The 18,138-nt window shown below is 46.5% G+C and overlaps 1 protein-coding gene across 23 annotated transcripts in view; it reads right to left on the reverse strand.

The window, feature by feature from the left end:
* Positions 1-17,779, reverse strand: part of TRERF1 (transcriptional regulating factor 1) — a 221,921-nt gene extending 204,142 nt beyond the window's left edge. For 8 of the 23 annotated variants that reach the window (XM_021098726.1, XM_021098708.1, XM_021098722.1 and 5 more), the window contains exons 1-2: positions 17,208-17,415; positions 16,705-16,789 (exon numbers count right to left, since the gene is read on the reverse strand). The gene's annotated coding sequence lies outside the window, so the exon portion shown is untranslated. The other 15 variants (XM_021098727.1, XM_021098721.1, XM_021098714.1 and 12 more) reach the window with 10 other exon arrangements.

Raw genomic sequence — 18,138 nt, forward strand, 5'->3', positions numbered from 1 at the left:
AAAAAATACAGGAAATACAAAAATAAGCTTCATAGACATGTAGGATACCAGGAAAGGGTCTAACACATGTGCAGGAAACTAAGGAGCTGTGGGAAATAATGGGACAAAGCAATATTTGAAGACAACTGCCAAAGAATTTTCTAAAACTGACCAAAAAACCCCAGCAAGCCATGAATTCCAGAACCTCTCCACACTCCATGGGGTTACATACAAAGAGAACCATACTTATGCACATCATAGTAAAACTGCTAAAAACACAAAGTCAAAGGAGGAAAAATGTTAACTTCAAAGGAATCACAATAAAACCAAAGGATGGCATTTTAGCAGAAATGAAGCCAGAAGACAATGGAATTATAGGAATTAACCTTTTTTTTTTTTTTTTTTTTGTCTTTTTGCCATTTCTTGGGCCGCTCCCGCGGCATATGGAGTTTCCCAGGCTAGGGGTCTAATCAGAGCTGTAGCCGCCAGCCTACGCCAGAGCCACAGCAATGCGGGATCCGAGCCGCGTCTGTGACCTACACCACAGCTCACGGCAACGCCGGATCGTTAACCCACTGAGCAAGGGCAGGGATCGAACCTGCAACCTCATGGTTCCTAGTTGGATTCATTAACCACTGCGCCACGATGGGAACTCCGGAATTAACCTTTAAAGGACTATTAAAAAAAAAAAAAAAAAAGGACAAGCTAGAATTCTATACCCAGTAAAAATGTCCTCCAAATATAAAGGTGTTTCAGACAAACAAAAACTGAGACAATTGCGACACCAGCAGACACTCTCCACACACACACACACACACACACACACACACGGGGAGTTATTCAGACAAAAGGAAATTAATCCAGGAGGGAAGCATGTACATGGTTATACAGGGAGAAATGAAAAACACCAAAAAGAGTAAATATGTGGATCTAAATTATTATTGACTTTTTAAAACAATATCCTATAGGATTAAATTCTTATAATAATTTCATATTTTATGTTATTTTATATTTTAATTAAATTTTATGATAATTTTATGAGATAAAATTCTTAGGAGATGGAGTTCCCATAGTGGTGCAAAGGAAACGAATCCAACTATGCAGCATGAGGTTGCGGGTTCGATCCCTGGCCTCGCTCAGTTGGTTGCGGATCTAGCATTGCCATGCACTGTGGTATAGGTCGCAGACATGACTCAGATCTGGTGTTGCTGTGGCTGTGGTGTAGGTCAGCAACTGTAGCTCCGATTAGACCCCTAGCCTGGGACCCACCATGTGCCTCAGACACAGCCCTAAAAAGAAAAAAAAAATTCTTAGAAGAGTTAAACCACGACAAGACCTCAAAAGGCAGGTCAAAGAAGGTATAGGAATTTAAGTGTTTCAAGGAACTTGAACTGTCCAGGAAATGGTTAAAGTATTAATTTAGGGTAGTTCTCATTGTGGCTCAGCAGGTTAAGAACCTGACTAGTATCCATGAGGATGCACGTTGGATCCCTGGCCTTGCAGCATTGGCACAAGCTGTTGCGTAGGTCACAGAAGCAGTTAGGATCCAGTGTTGCCAAGGCTGTGGCATAGGCTGGCAGCTGTAGCTCCAGCCCAGAAACTTCCATATGTCACAGGCACAGCTGTAATAAGACAAAAAAAAAAAGAAAACCACTAAATCACACAAAGCATCCAACTATGCAAAGATATATATTGAAAAAATACTAGAGAGAACTCCACTTTTTTTTTGTCTTTTTGCCATTTCTTTGGGCCACTCCCGCGGCATATGGAGATTCCCAGGCTAGGGGTCCAATCGGAGCTGTAGCCGCCAGCCTACGCCAGAGCCACAGCAACGCAGGATCCGAGCCGCGTCTGCAACCTACACCACAGCTCACGGCAACGCCGGATCGTTAACCCACTGAGCAAGGGCAGGGATCGAACCCACAACCTCATGGTTCCTAGTCGGATTCGCTAACCACTGTGCCACAACGGAAACTCTGAAACTCCACTTTTTAAAACAGAGGTTCTGGAGTTCCCATCGTGGCACAGAGGAAACAAATCCAACTAGGAATCATGAAGTTTCGGGTTCTAAGTGGGTTGAGGATCCAGTATTGCCGTGAGCTGTGGTGTAGGTTGCAGACGTGGCTCAGATCTGGCATTGTTGTGGCTGTGGCGAAAGCCAGCAGCTGTAGCTCTGATTTGACTCCTAGCCTGGGAACCTCCATATGCCACAGGAGTGACCCTAAAAAGCAAAAATAAATAAATAAATAAAACACAGGTTCTATCTAGACCATGGAATGAGGACTGGTTTTCATTTTTTTATACTTGATATTTTCAGTGGGACAACTCTTTTTCTCAATATTTGGTTTCATATAACACTAGACAGTGTTTTCCTATACTTGCAGGAGGTGAGAGTAGCCTTCATTTTCTCATAAAGTTTCAATAAGAATAAATTCTTGAAAATTGGACTGAGACTCTGTATTTCTGCAATCAATTATTAGCAATACTTATTCTAAGAATGCTGTTTGCTGATTACAGACCAGCTACCTGACACACCCTGTGCCCCTGGGCATGGAATGACTGCTCATTCATGCCAGCTTAGGTGAAAGGAAGCACTCCTAAAGCCTCCTTTCTCGATAAGCAGGAGGAAATACTAACTCAGAAGAAAGAATCGCTTCTCAGAGTAATTCAGGTCATCTGCATGGTCTTTCCACAACAGAAATCCAAAGAGCTTGCTAAATTAACAAATAACAGTCATCAAGCAAGAAACATTTGTCCTCCACTTTGCAGCAAGGAAAAAACTAAGCCCTGGAGAAGTAACGGATATTGTTTAGACTAATCCATGCTATACAAGAATGACCATTTTTTGAAATACAATATTAGGGTGATGGAGTGAGGTAGGTACTCCCATATGCTGGTAGTTCAAATGAAAATTAATTTTAAAACTGTGTGAAGAACAATTAGGAAATGCTATCATGAACCTTAAGAACACGCCCACTCTCTTTAACATAGTAATTCTCCTTTCCAGGAATTTATCCTAAATTATAAAGAATAATCTGAGATGTGATCAAAGATCAAAGATCTATTTACTACAAGGATGTCCATCAAAGCATCACTTATAATAATCAAAAACGATAAACAAGCTCAATCTCTAAGGACTAGTTAAATAAATTAGGGGACCCAGTGCCTGGTGCACAGTAGGTGCTCCATTAAGTATTTATTAAACATAGAATCTAGATAAGAAGACACTAAACAGCGATTTCAGAAAGAAATGTTCCCCAAGAATATTTCATGAGCAAGCTATTAGTGTATGTAAAATAACCCCAATACGATTTTTAAAGCACAATATCATAGCTAATCTTTCTTGAGAATTTACTATTTGCCAGGCACAGCCCCAAATGTTTTATGTGTATCATCTCACTTCCTCTCCCCCAGCCCTACAAGTTGTTGTTATTATTTCCAGCGAGTGAAGGATCCTGGCTGCCTGACTCTAGAATTTATACTCTTAATCACCAGAGCACACTGCCTCAAAAACATGGTGGATGGAAATTATTAAAATATTAACAGGAAGGAATTAAAGACAATTTTTATTTTCTTCCTTAGATCTGTCAATATCTTCTGAATTCCCTATGGTCACCATGTACTATTTGTAGTCTCCTGCTCCAAAAGAAAGTTTTATGAACTGCTTTCACTTGCCACTTAACACAATTTCAGTGAAAAAGTCTTAGCGCCAATGAAGCTTTGAATCATGTCTTCTCCAGACTGTAAAAGCAGGAGAACATTTGTAAATCTGAGCCATGACATTCTGACCACGGAAAGGGGATGGGCCAAGAGTCTGCTCAACAAGACTATGGACAACCATTCCACGAATACGTGTTACCCTCTGCTGACGAGATGCTGATTTTCATGTACATTCTGCCATTAATCTTCCCAAGGACCCATCCAAGTAGATGTGACTACCCCTAGGAAATGGAGGTTTAAGAAGGTGAAGTGACTTTTCCAAGGTCATGAAAGCCACTCCGGCTCTGGTCAAAGGTCTGGCCACCAATGGTTCCATTCCCCTACATCACATAAAGCAGAGCTGAGAGCATATTTGGGCCCAAGCACTTCATCCCTTGGTGCCTCCACTTCCTTACCTGTGTAATGGGGACAATATTGCCTTCTTCATGGAATCACTCTGAGGATTAAATGAGGTAATGATTCAACGGCGACATGCATCCACTTATTAGGTAGCTGTTATGCTCTGAAATGCATCCATCCTAACCCCGATGAGGAGGTTCCAATGACACCATAGTCATTGCTCACCATGGTTGGAGTACACAGCCTCACTTTCCTAAAGAAAAGATTCCTCTTATGCTTCTCTTCTTCACTATCCCAAACAGACTGGATTGATCTCAGTTGCATCCCAGACTCCTTTTCAAAACCCTCTACAGGCTTCTTAAATTTAAGCCCCTAAAAGTGTCCTTGGAAAAGAAGCTGGCATGGGTTACAAAGACAGAAGGCTGAAACCGCAGCCTCTGTGCTCCACGCTTCTGCTCAGATCTGATCATAAAGGTTGAGACATGGGACACCAGAGAGCCAGAGGTTCCCAGGAGAGAATCCAACAGGTGAGCATAGGGAGGGAGGGTGATGCGGGGAGAGGGCAGCCACCAACAAAGCAGAGAGTGGACCTGGGAGGGTTTCAGAGTACACGGCCCAGGGTCTCAAGGGGAAAGGGGTTGAGGGGCCCAGAAGTGAAAGGGAATTCTTTTTGTAGTTTCCCTTAGAAATGGAAAAGACCATCTAAAAACGGAGAGAGCAATGGTAGGAGGCCCTGACTGGGCAAGACTGTGATGTAGCTCTTTCAACATCCCTGCCACGCCTACGAAGTCCAGACCCTTAGCCCTCTTGCCCCTGTGTTTCCAACACTTTGCTAACTGATCTCCCGGCCAGAAGGCTCAGCCTCTCCAGCCTGTCCTCCATATTCCATAACCTCAGAATAATCTTTCTAATGACACAACCCTTACTTGACCCCATTCCCTCAAAATCCCTCCTCAACCCGAACCCCTTCAGTGACTCCCCCACTGCCTCCAGGTCAAGATCAAGCTCCATAACGTGGAATCGGATCCCCGCTGCCCAATCCCTTGCCTACTTGTCCAGCCTGCAACTGTTACTGAGAACTTCCAAAGGGCCGGGGCCCAGCTAGTTGCTGAGGACACAGTGATAAACAAGACATGACACAGATGAACAAGAGCCAGTTCACACCTTAAAGAAGCTGAAAGTCTGTTGTGGAGACAAACACAAAAATGAAGCAATGCAATCCAGAAGGACAGTGGAACCTGGGTGTGTAGGGAAGGCCTCTGGAGGAAGTGGGACAGGCTATGGAGGGAACATTCCATGCAGAAGAAACCTCAGAATAAAGTTCATGAGTAGCGCTGATAGAACTTTCTGCACTAATGGAAATGTTCTACACATACACTCTCCAATATGCCAGCCGCTAGCCACATGTGGCTATTAAGCACTTGATATACGGCTAGTGCAATTGGGAAACTGAGTTTTTCATTCTATTTACTTTTTTTCCTGTGTTTTTTTTTTCCTTTTACTTTTTTTCTTTTTATGACCACACCTTAGGCATATGGAAGTTCCTGAGCTAGGGGTTGAATCAGAGCTGCAGCTACAGCCAACACCACAGCTACAGCAACGCCAGATCCAAGCCGCATCTGCGACCTACACGGCAGCTTGTGGCAATGCCAGATCCTTAACCCACTGAGCGAGGCCAGGGATCAAACCCACATCCTCACAGGGACAACAATGGATGAGCCACTCAGTCGGAGAGCCCGCTAAACCATAACAGGAACTCCTACTTCTAAATTAATTTAAATTTAACTACCCATGAACAGCTCATGGCTACCATGCTGGACAGCATCGTTCTAGAGCATTCAACTGAGGGCGATGGAAAATGAAATTAGACAGGTAGGCCTTGAAGTTGCAGTGGTGCTCAGTAAGGCCAGACTGGGGGTGGCTTCCTATACTCACCAGGCTATTGGCTGTGCCCTCCCCCTTGTCTACCTGTAAGCACCCCCCAACCCATACAACCCACCCACGCATGTATCACTTACTTTTTCTAGGGTTTTGTATTTTCTAGGCAGAAAGGACTGAATATCGTATTGCTATGTTCTCATAACAGTCAGTCCTCTACTAGACTGTGTGCCTTCTCTTACTTGTCCTCGTGTTTCCAGCCACTGGTACAATCCCAGCACTTCGGGATAAATGCTTGCTAAAAACAAGTAAGTTGTCGGCAAAAGGACCAGAGCCTGGCAGGGATGGGGGGCAAGGCAGTCACCTCTTCTAACAAAGACGTGAGCCTCTAACCTTGACCTTCCTTAGAATGACAGCTCTGTCCAGCAGCTCAGGAAGGGTTTTCATGAAGGCCCTGAGCACTCTACCCTTAACTGTCATCGGCAGGTCTTGTGGGGGTTCTACTCTCCCCAGGTTCCAAGACTCCAGAGGCCTATACAAGGAAGGTGACTAGCCAATTTTTAAAGACAGCACAGCCTAATTATCAGGAGTCAGTTTTTGGAGTTTGTCCTGGGTCTGGAGACCAGTTGGGCAACACAGCAACTGAATGTCTTTAAAAGAGTTGCTGAAATGGCAGGAGCCACAGTTTCCTCAAGTGTAAAGTAGGCATCACATCTGCCTTCTACCGCTGTTGTGGGGATGAAATGACTAATACACCTGCACGAGGCCAGGCACACAGTAAGCTCTCTATACGCAGTGGCTGCTCCTAAAGCCATGTGGAACTCTCACTGGGTACCCTATGTGCACAGGCAAACGCCAGGGTCCCCCAAATTGGCTCTGGGTGGTGCACCCTGGGTTGCGAGGAGTATAATCTTGCAATGTGTTGCCAGAAATCTCGAGTTCCCAAGAGAAAATGTATTTGAATTTCCTCTAACTTGAAAAATGAAACCATTCCCGCAGCATTTTGGGGTGGCAGGGGTGAGGAAGGAGACCACGAAATCCAACAAGCAGCTTTGAAAAGGTTACAAACTGGAGAAAGAAAGGAGAAGGCAGCTGGAGGGGGAGAGGGGGGATGGGGCCAATCCCCTGAGTTTCTGCTATTATTGAATACCCCAACTCTCAAAGCAGCCCGGCAGCCCCCTCCTCCACGTGGGCTAAGCGCTAAGCTCCGTTAATGAGAAAGCCGAGCTCTGCCTATATTACCACAATAATGATTTCCCGGTTGCATTTTTACATGCCTGCTGCTTTATCATAGCAGAAGTAGACATATATTTTCAATAAATCCCTTCTCTCCTTCCTCCTCCCCAACTCCAGCTCTCCTGGTAAATGCTGTTCCCTCCGCGCCCTCCCCCAACGCAATCCCAACCCCGGAGCACAATGAGTTCCACTAATCAAAACAGAAAGAAAAAGAAAAATGGAAAAATCACAGCTGCTGAAAAACAGCATTCGCTACAAGTCAAAGCCCTCCACATTTTTTCTGCAGGCAGCATTTACTTCTTCAAGGACACATCACCCTCCCCTATCAGAAATCTTACGTAGAGTTGCTCAAAGGGGAGGGGGGGGGAGAAATCTAATATTCACTCTTTCCTATTTTGACTAAGCCAGCACAGACAGAAATATAGATAAGGCCTTGAATAACTGATTTAACAAAATGTCACTTATTAAAAGAGATGGGGGATGGGGCCACATTTGCATTTGAGAGCTCAGTTCAACCAACCCCAGCTAAAGGCTGCCAGGCCAGAAAGGCGAGGGGGAAGGAAACATTGCTCTAGTCTGGTCTCCATCAGCGGCTGCAAGAGCTGACCCTGGTGGCCGAGAGGCCTGAATTTCTGCCTCCAACAAGAACCAGTGGGGAGAGAATGAGAAGCAAAACCCGAACAACAAAGCCGCTGATTCTTATGTCAGTAAGCACGTCTACTGTACTAACCAGCGCCGGGCTCTGTGCTAGGTGCTGGGGGTGCAAAATTGAGGGATGACCCAGTTCTGCCCTCTCCAGGGCAGTCTAGGAGTGAAAGAGCCCAGTGGTCAGGATGACAGCAGCCCTCCAAGCCAAGGGCTGCAGGACCCCACCCGACCCCCACAGTCTGGCCCACGACCAGACACACAGAGCCCACAGGGAAGACCTCAGGCATGAGCATCTGCACCGTGAAACCGCTTGAATTCTACGCTGGTCTCTAACGAAGCTCGAGCTCTTCAAAAGGAAAGAGGCCACTGAATGTCCTTACCTTCCGTGGCTCCCCACGAAAACCCCTTAGCTCACATGTGTTCACCCAATTAAAAGAGAGAAGTGAACAAGTCCCAGCACTTGAGAGTCAGCTCATTACAGGCAGCCTTCGGTTGAATTTTAAGGGAGTTTGGTATCTTCCACTGTAATGACAACAGAGGGAACTCAACAATCCTATTACAACTCCTTGGGCATCGGACTCCATTTTTTCCCCCTTTTCCTTTTAAAAAAATCTTTCAAAGAAGGTGGATGGGAGGCAGTTTTGCAAAGATGAGGAGAGGCTCTCAGAGCAGACAAAGAACCCTAGGGGCCCTCAGGAAGCTTCTCAGGGCTCTTAGGAGAGCAAGCTGGTCAGAGCCCAGTGTGTTCAGAGCCAGAGCCTGGAGACTAAGGCCACACACTCTAGAAAGGATCACGGAGGGGTCCACAGAAGGGACAGGGTAGGGTAGGAGGCTGGTGGAGAATAGCCACTAAATCTGTTAAAGTCAAGTTTTTGGTTTAATTACGAGGCATCCTTAAAGCCGCGTGCACCAGAATGAGCCAGACAATTCAAGTTTTTTTGAAAAGTGTAATGCCCAAAACATGCTTAAATCATTTGAGTATTTCCAACTAAGGTCACTGGAATTCTAAGCCCCAGATTCCCAGATCATCTTCTTGGTTTCCATGATCCTTTGCAAGTATTCGGTACTACATCTCCCATTTAAGACTATACAGCGTTATCTGCAGGAGAATGCACAACATTTGGAGACCATTCAAATTCTGGCATTAAACTAGGGCTCCGAATGCTGGCTGGACATGTGACTCTAGGTTAATCAGTTATTTATATTTTTTCAATTTTACTTCTTGAGCCTCACTTTCCTTAGCCATAAAGTGAAAATAATATCTTCCTCCTATAGTTGTTGCAAGACAGTTAAAATAAGACATGCCCAAGAGGCTGTGGACCTATAAAATGCTAGGTAAACACTAGTTATTACAATGACGTCATCCATTTCCTCCCTCTCTGATTTTTCGTTGATTATTTTCCCCCTCTATGAAACCAAACTGATATCGGTCCCACTGATCTCTCAAAACTGGCAACTTGTGTTTATTATACAAATACAGGAAGAAGTCCCTTTAGCCATCGATGTGCAAAATCTCACTAACTGCTGAATCTAGGTGATGGGTATAATGGAGTTCATTACACTAGTCTGTCTGCCTCTGTGTGCTTTTTTTTTTTATATAATAAAAAGACATTTTAAAAGAAATAAATAACGCCTCACCCTTCTAGGTAGAGGCCAGAAGTGTGACTGGTACAAAGCACTGGATGCTTTTTAAAACTAGAAAGGACTCTCCAGCGCACACGGTAAAACTAAGGGCTAAGGACTGTTTTTAGGTAGACTCAGCTTTATAGAACAGTCCTCATTTGCAAAACAAACTCAGAAGGCAAGTGAATCACTGCTAACGCCCCTGGACCACAGTTGGGGTTCTTGGGTGGGTTCAAGCTTCCCACGGCACACAGTTCACAAGTCAAGTTTATTTGGCCCTTGGGGTGGGCAGGTCTCAGATTTTATATATGGAATCAGAGCGTGAACCTATACAGACTGGCATTTCACAGCCAGCCTTTCTGATGCCAGCCTTCCGGCAGTAAGAGCAGTTTCACTAAAAGAAATCACAGAGGACTTGAAAACCTCAAACAGAAAGTGGCTACCAGGAGGGAACAAATGTGAGAGTGGGCACGGTGAACCGGCTTTTTCGTAGAAGCTTTGGGGAATGGAGGGAAGGTTTTCATTGGTTGTCATGTTTCACATCTGAAAAGAGGATCCGGCTGAAGATCACTGCACCTCGCGGCTGCCTGTGTGCGACGCCGCTTACAGTTTACATAGCACGTTGCTTACATTATCTGATTCCATCCTCACAACTCTCAGAGAAGAGGCGACAGATGGTATCACCTTCTTTCTTACAGATGCGGAGACAGACTCGGAGGCTGACTTGTCCAGAGCCTGACGACAGAGCTGGACCCCAACCCAGGTCTTCAGACTCTCTCTTCACCCCGGCACCTGCCATACAGACCCCATCCTCGGGGCCACCAGGGGTGGACAGGCCAGTCTACGGCACATTTTTGTGTGAAAGGCTGCCTGAAGAAGCAGCAGTCCTTTCGCCTTTTATTTTTTCCTGCTCAAAACCTATGACACAATGCCCACCAACTTCTGCACAGAGCTGGAAATCACAGATGTCTTTTCCCAATCGTAGTTTTCAAATAAATCTGACACTGTGAGGCCCATATCACTTTAACCGAAGACTCCTTTCCCCAAGCAAAAGAATCCTGTCTTTCCTTTGTACTGCTCAGTAATGCAGTCAAATGTTCAGAAAAATGCAGTACAATTTTCTGATGCAGTCTTAACCCTTGCCATCTCTGGCTAGTGTAAAGTCCTGAGCCCAAACCCCTACCCAAGGACAGGGTGGCCTCTTTGTGGACAGACAGAGCACATGGCTGCTGCAGCACAGCTCCCTACCTTTCCCTCCCTCACCTGCCCTTTCCTGTTTCTTGATAATTTTTTTTTTTCTTTTCGGATGGACATGCGTGAGTTCCCGGCCAGGGATCCACTCTCCCGGCCAAGGCCAGATCTTCCCCACAGACCTTCTCAAGGGCTTTTCTCAGCTGACTCAACCCATTGCTCTTGACAAAACACTCCCTCTTCGTTGATCTTTCCCATCATCACACAAATACACCAGCAGCAGCCCCTCAAAAACCCTTCTCTTTACACACGTGTCATTCTAGCTCCCCTCCATTTCTCTGCACCCCACCCCCGTCACAGTCAAACTTTGCCAAAAAGTTGTCCATACACCGCTGTTCACCGTTCTTCACTTCCAATCCCCCTCCAATCTTGCTCCCGGCCAATCCACTGCTCCACTCAAACTGTGCTTTGAAGATCGGCAATGGCTTCCATTTTGCCAACTCCACTGGTGACTCTTTTGGCTTTAACCTCGTGAAACATTTAACACGCCTCCATTCTAACACACACACACACACACACACACACACAGCCTTTTCTTCTCTCTGCAGACTCCTTAGTGCACCCATCCAGTCTCCTGGGTTTCAATACTACAGCTTAGGCTGATGGGTCACACATTTTGATCTCTGGACACTATCAAACTGCAAGCTGGACATCTCCATCCTGACTCTAAGAGGCATCAAACTTCGTAGTGTCCAAACTAAAATGGCGACTCTGCTCCCGGAGACTTTCCCACTCCCCCCATCTCAGCAAAGGGCACTACCCACGTCTGCCCAACTGCTCCAGCCAAACGTCAGTAATTAGAGTCCTCCTTCCCACCCTGCACCAAATCCATCAGCAAGCCCTGCCACCTCTTATGTGCATCTCACACCCACCTGCCCCCCTCCATTCACCTCCTGTCACCTCCTCACCTGGCCTGCTCCAAACACCTTTTTACTGCCCTCTCCAGTTCCACTCTTGCCCGTTCCTTTTAAACACCAGTTAGGGGGTGTCACTTCCCACTGCAAACTGTCAATGGCTTCCCACTACCTTCCAATGACACCCAAACTTTTCCAAGGCCCCAAGTCCTGCATGATCCTTTCATGCTGCCCTCTCCCACTCCCCCCTCATCCACCTGTGCCTCTTTTTGGTCCCCCCAACCCAAGGCCAAAGGCCTTCCCCACAGACTCTCCTCCATCTCTGTCTTCTACTCCCAATCCTCAGAGAGGCCTCTCTAGGCTCCTTTGACTAAGTTAAGGCCGGGTCACTGCTCCCTGTGGTTTCATCAGAGCATTTATCCCGTTTTGCAATATATATTTCTTGACATGTCTGCCTCCTCTCTGGACTGGAGGCTCAGTGGTGGAGTGGGGATGGGCAGAGAACGATGACTACATCTTTTTATTATCAGTGTATACCTAGATCGTCAACACAGTGCTTAGCAATTAGTAGGTGCTCAATAAGTAGCTGCCAAATGTACACATGAATAAACCAGATCCGTGAAAATAACTGTCAACCTCCTATGGAGCCCCGAGTTATCATTGCCATTTAGGCACATGGGTTCTTTTTCCCCTTCTGCTCTACCCAAAAAAAAAAAAAAAAAAAAAAAATTCTTTTAATGCTGCTGAACCAACAGCCCAGTATCTCAGCATATCCCAGCCATCCCCAGCTTGTTGTCTCCTATGAGGAAAAAAATCATGTTTCTTCAAAAAACCCAAATGATCCAGAAGACCCTACAAGCAGTTGCCCTGAGAATTTAAAAATCTTTAGAAAACATCACAGAGGCTTTTTGTTGTGTATTTTCTTTGTCTGTTAAGAGAGTCATGGGGTCAAAATCATGTTACCAGAAGTACATTATTCCTTAAGATGCCACAGTATTCTTGATTTTAAAAAAAGTACCATGGAGTTCCCGTCATGGTGCATCGGAAACGAGTCCGACTAGGAACCATGAGGTTGTGGGTTTGATCCCTGGCCTCACTCAGTGGACTGAGGATCCGGTTTTGCCATGAGCTGTGGTGTAGGTCACAGACGAGGCTTGGATCTGGCGTTGCTGTGGCTCTGGTGTAAGCCAGTGGCTACAGCTCTGATGAGACCCCTAGCCTGGGAACCTCCATGTGCCACTGGTGCAGCCCTAAAAGGACAAAAAGACCAAAAAAAAAGTGCCAACATCTGGCAGCTGCTTGTCTCTCCCCCTCCCCATGAAAGAAAACAACTGTCTTAGTTTCCCCTTGATTTCACTGGATCCCCTCCAACGTGCAAATTCAGAAATTTTTTTTTTTTTTTTTTTGCTTTCTTATTTTCTCTCGGCCTATGGGAGATCCCAGGCTAGGGATCAAATCAGAGCTACAGCTGCCGGCCTACATCACAGCCACAGCAACGCCAGATCCAAGCTGAGCCTGCAGCCTATACCACAGTTCACAGTAACACTGGATCCTTAACCTACTGAGCAAAGCCAGGGATCAAACCCGCATCTTCATGGATACTAGCCAGGTTCATTTCTGCTGAGCCACAATGGGAACTCCCAAATTCAGAAATGTTATTAATCCACAAGATTCCAGCTGATTCTCCTCCCTAAATCACACAATTTTGTGAGGCTGGAAATAAAACTGAGCTGAATTCAACTGCTTTTAGAGCAGGCCAGTCAGCACCCATCTGTACTGCCTGGGGTCTAAACCACTTGTCTGGATCCCTACTTTTCATGTCATTGTTCCAAGTTAATAAAAACACCAAGAGTATTCCCCCCCCCCACAAAGAAGTGCCCATGGTGAAATACATGATACCCCAGAAGTGACTGTAATACAGTATCATATTATGAACCTTATCACAAATATACAACCAAATCCCAATTACCCACGTGTGAATTCTCCACAGAAAGAGGAAAAAAGCCACACCAGGCTTTCTGGTCTCCCACTCCTCCTGAGACTCCCTCCTCCTGCTGCCTGGGAATAACAGCTCAATTAACCTTAGACTTGACCAGGCATAATTAGGCAGGTGAACCAGCTGGCTGGAGGGGAAACTTCCAAGATGAACTGAAATTATTTTTGGAGCCAGGGATTATGTGCCCCACTCTCTATTAGCACGTATAATTGGGACTCAACCACGTTTTTCTCCCCCCAAGACGGCGGCAGATTTTCCTAAGTATTTCTTTGCGTTTGACAGTCAAGATTACAGGGCCACTCAAAAATCCTTTGTGGAAAACCACGGTACAAATCCACTCTCTCCATGAGAAGACAAAAAGAGAAGTTAATCAACTCGCCCAAGTCCATGAGGCAATTTGGCCGTTGGCCCAGGAAGAGACAGACTGTGGGGATCTCTTGAGACCTCTCTCCGCAAGACCGAGTCACAGAATTTCAGAGGCACACATGGAACTCACAGATCAAATGTGCATTTTTTTTTTTAAGATTAAAAAATCTGAAGTGCAGAAGGGGCTAGCCCCTGGTACCCTCGCCACTTTCCCATCCAGTGATGTTGTCCCCCTGCCTTGAGACTCAAACCACCTAAAAGTTCTTTGTCACTTTACAAATCCTGTAAACGGAGCCTATGGCTGAACACGAGACAATTTTAACGTTTTCTGATTAATCAACTTTATGGAGAAGCCTCATACTTTCCAAAAAAGCCCGATGCATTTGAATTATGACCAACCCACCCATCAGAGCAGGAGAAAAAGAATATTTTAAATAAGCTTTGTTTTTGGGATCAAACATTTTATTACATAAGCAAGCAGAGAACACTTACAGTCCATCTCCTCTTTTACAATTAAAGCGCCCACCTCAACAAAAACCACAGGCCCGAGTGGGTTAAAGGAGGCAAAATTGAGTACTTTCCGCACAGTTCATAGAACAACTGTTTTCACAGTAAGCTCACATAAATGCTATGTGATATTAACACATGCCTGCTATGTGGAAGCCCGCTTACCAAGCTGTGAAAAGACCCAGGCTTACTATGGAACCTGCAAAATTAATCTTCTCAATGCCCATAAAGCAGAAGGGAAACGCTCTTTTTTTAAGGTGTCAAGCCGGCTTCTTGAACAATTCTTTGGCGAAAATGGACATGCCTACAAGGGCGGAGCCCAAAGAGGTGTGTCACTCCCAGTATCAATTCCTATAAATCAAATCCTGACAATATTTTTAAAAGAACGAATTATGATTCATGGGCCTTCAAACCTTTATTACCACAAGAACATTCTCTGCAGAAGAGGGAAAAAAAAAAGCTACTGGGACTTGATTAATGGCCAAAGCAAGACAATAAAATACATCTCATAAATATATTTAAAAAAAAAAAAAAACAACTGAGCGACTGCTCTTGGCTTCGAGGGTACACATGTAAACAACTCCACTACCCTGGGATAAACACAGAGAGATTTTGTTTACCTTCCCAGCTTATACATCAACCAGACTGATTTTCGGCAGGGGAAAAATAATAGCTAATTTGTTTAACTAATGCCTAGTTAAGAACATTTGATAAGTGGCAATAATGTTTAATTCCCAACTAACTCAACTCTCAAGCTGCCAAATATCAAATTTTCAACCTGGAAATCTGATGACAGGAAGGAAAGAAAAAAAAATACTGTTCATCAGTAACATGTAAAAAGATCATTTTTTAAAACCCGCTTTTTTCCCCTGCCAGTATTGAGCCTGTCTATAGAACTGCAGAAAGCATAACCAACTTTAGTTAACACACTGCCTAGTGTTTACTCCCTGACCCTACTGAACACGCCTGGGTTTGAATCCCTGGTACTAAAATTATCCTGGCCAAGTCAAAATTCCTAGCATACTTATGGTGGGGGGGTCCTTTCATAATGCATAAAAATATCAAATCACTATGCTGTATGCCTGAAACTGATACAATGCTGTAAATCAATTATAGTTCAATTAGAAGAAAATAAGGAAATAAAATTTCCAGCATAATAAAGGTACCTGACAACCAAGACCTACAACTCAGAAGAACTCTGCAGAAACCAGCAGGCTGAGGACCAGGAAAAGAGGCACAGAGAAGCAAAAAAGGCTGGTTAACTAGTTCAGCACTAAATACTCCTGCTTGTTATTCCCACATTTTCCATCACCAGACGACTTTCTTGAAACAGTAAATGATGCAAAAGGATACCAATTGGGACAACTTAAAAACTCCTTCCTTAAAGCTCTGTTCCTTGGCCTGCTAAAAAGTGCCAACAGCCAGTATTTTTTGTTGTTGTTTTAAATAACTCTTCAGACATCCCTGGATCCTTCCTTCTTAAGCATCACTTCCATGTGCTTTGCAAGACAGCCCGGGCCACGCTGCTAGCAACCCGCTTCCAACACCAACACGTTCACTTGCCAAAGGTGCATCTAGCGTAGGAAAGAGTTTCCACAAAGCTGGCTCTAACAGGCCAGTTGAAGGAGGCACACGGAGGAACCAGAAGTCATTTTCTTCTAACCTAAGGACGGCAGGCGCACATGCTCCAGCCCAGTGCTGGCCAGAGGCTATCCGCCAGGTGCTCTCGGCCTCTGCCAGTGAATGGGTGGTTTTGTGTTGTTTTAAATATCTATTTCTTCAGACCACCGGCAGTAACTTCCCAGTCTCCTGGACTGAAGTTGAGGAGTGAAGGGGCAGGTTTACTCTCTTATACATTTCTCCCATCCCGGTGGCCACTTTAACTTCTGGGGAGTACCCAGCCCCCAAAGAGCCCACAGGAGCGTAACCACACACATATGCATCATGTCAAAAACCCCAAAAGACCCATTCCTAGGGTCCTGCGGTTTCTTGCCTGGAAGAATGAAGGCTTTATAACGTCACAACCTTCAACTGCAAGCCCTACTACCACCACCCTTTAAGCCAGGGCTGCCAATTACAGCGCCCACCTCACCCCTCCCCCTTTGCTGGGATGCTGTGCATCGCAGAGAGGGAAGAGGGAAGAAGGGAAGCAGAGAGAAGGCCCTGCTAACGTACTGAAAGTAAAGTGGAGGGAGACTTTTCTCTCTGTTCCCCCCCCGCCCACTTTTCGCTTCCCCTCCCCCGTCTTCTCACGGAGCATCCCCCAACTAATTTTTTTTAATGAAACTTAATAAGCTTCTTGCCTACCTTGGCTGTTTCTGCAACAAGTGCATGGGCAATCCGACAAGAAGACCGGTCTCCGCTTGGGGGATGAGATGGGGGACGAGCAGACCTGACGGAGTAATTTCAATATTAATTTATGTCAGAGCCGCCTTCTCGAAGCGCTACTCACTTACTGTACTGCCCTCAGCCTGTAAACAAATATCGCTCCGCCAGGAAACATACTCCCCAGATGCAAGCCCCTCTCCCCAGCAGAGAACCTGGCCCTTCGCCCCCCCACCCCAACAGCGTGCTCCCCCACCCCGGGTAGGAAGCTCTGGGTTACCAAAGCACCAGCCCACCACCTCCGCCACCACCCTAGCAAGAAACTTACTCGGTCCGTCTACGCCTCCACCCTCCCTTCAGGAAATCTACTCTCCATAAGCATTCAGCCTCCCCGCAGGAAATCTGCTCCCCCCTCCCCCCCCTTCTATATACAGGCACCCCTCCCTCTTCTCCTCCCCAGGCGCCCTCCCCGGCCAGAAACTTACTAGCGAGCAAGCGTGCAGGCTCTCCTGATCCTGGAAACTTACTCCCAGATATAGCGCCCGCCAGCCCCGTTTCCCGGCCCTGCTCCCCTTCCTGCCCTCCGCCGCAAGCAACTCCAAACTCTCCGCATCCAGTCACTCTCCCTCCCGGTGGAAATTTGCAGCGCGGGGCTGCGCGCGTGCATCCACCCTCCCCTTCAGGAAACTTACTCCCCATCTGCATGCACCGCCTCTCAGCCATCGCTTAGAGGGAAGGGGGTGTGCTAGGGAGACAGAAATACATATGTATCTCTCGCCCCTCCCCCGGCCGCAGCCCACTCGGGGCCGAGTCGCGGTAACCTGGCCTTACCTTTTGCATTGCTCCCCACCCTCGCCCCCTCCTTTAACCCTCCTTATCCGCTCCCTGGCGCCCCCCTTTTTTCACCCATTACCCACCCCTAGCAACCGTTCCCAAGCTCCTCTCGGCCTTTTTTTTTTTTTTAATCCAGGATGCAAATTCCTCCCCTGTCAGCAAATCGACTGTCAAATTATTTTCTTGCAAAAGGAGAAAGGCGGGGGGGGGGGAAGAGCAGAAGCAAAAAAAGGGGGGAGGGCGGGGGAAGAGAAAGAGAGGGACAGAGGAGGGGAGAGATATCCCTCCGCAGAGCTGGGTCTGGCCGCGGGCGGGGAAGCAGGAAGTAAGGTGTCCAGCGCCCGGGCCGGCTGGTCCACTGCCGCGGCCCCCGCCCGCGCCCCCTGTCCCCCGGGGCGCCGCGCTCCGGCGGGCGCGGGCCGCCGGAGCATTGTTCGCAGCCTCCCCGGCAGTGCGCTGCCGACCTTATTTGTGTGCTCTGCATGTGCGTGAGGTTGCACCTTTTGTAGACTGGCGAGACTCTGGACGAGAATGGGGCGGGGGACGCGAACAGAGTTGCAGCCCCGCGCTGGACCTGTCAGT

Source organism: Sus scrofa, chromosome 7, assembly GCF_000003025.6.
Source record: "Sus scrofa isolate TJ Tabasco breed Duroc chromosome 7, Sscrofa11.1, whole genome shotgun sequence".
In the NCBI taxonomy this organism is placed as follows: Eukaryota; Metazoa; Chordata; class Mammalia; order Artiodactyla; family Suidae; genus Sus; species Sus scrofa.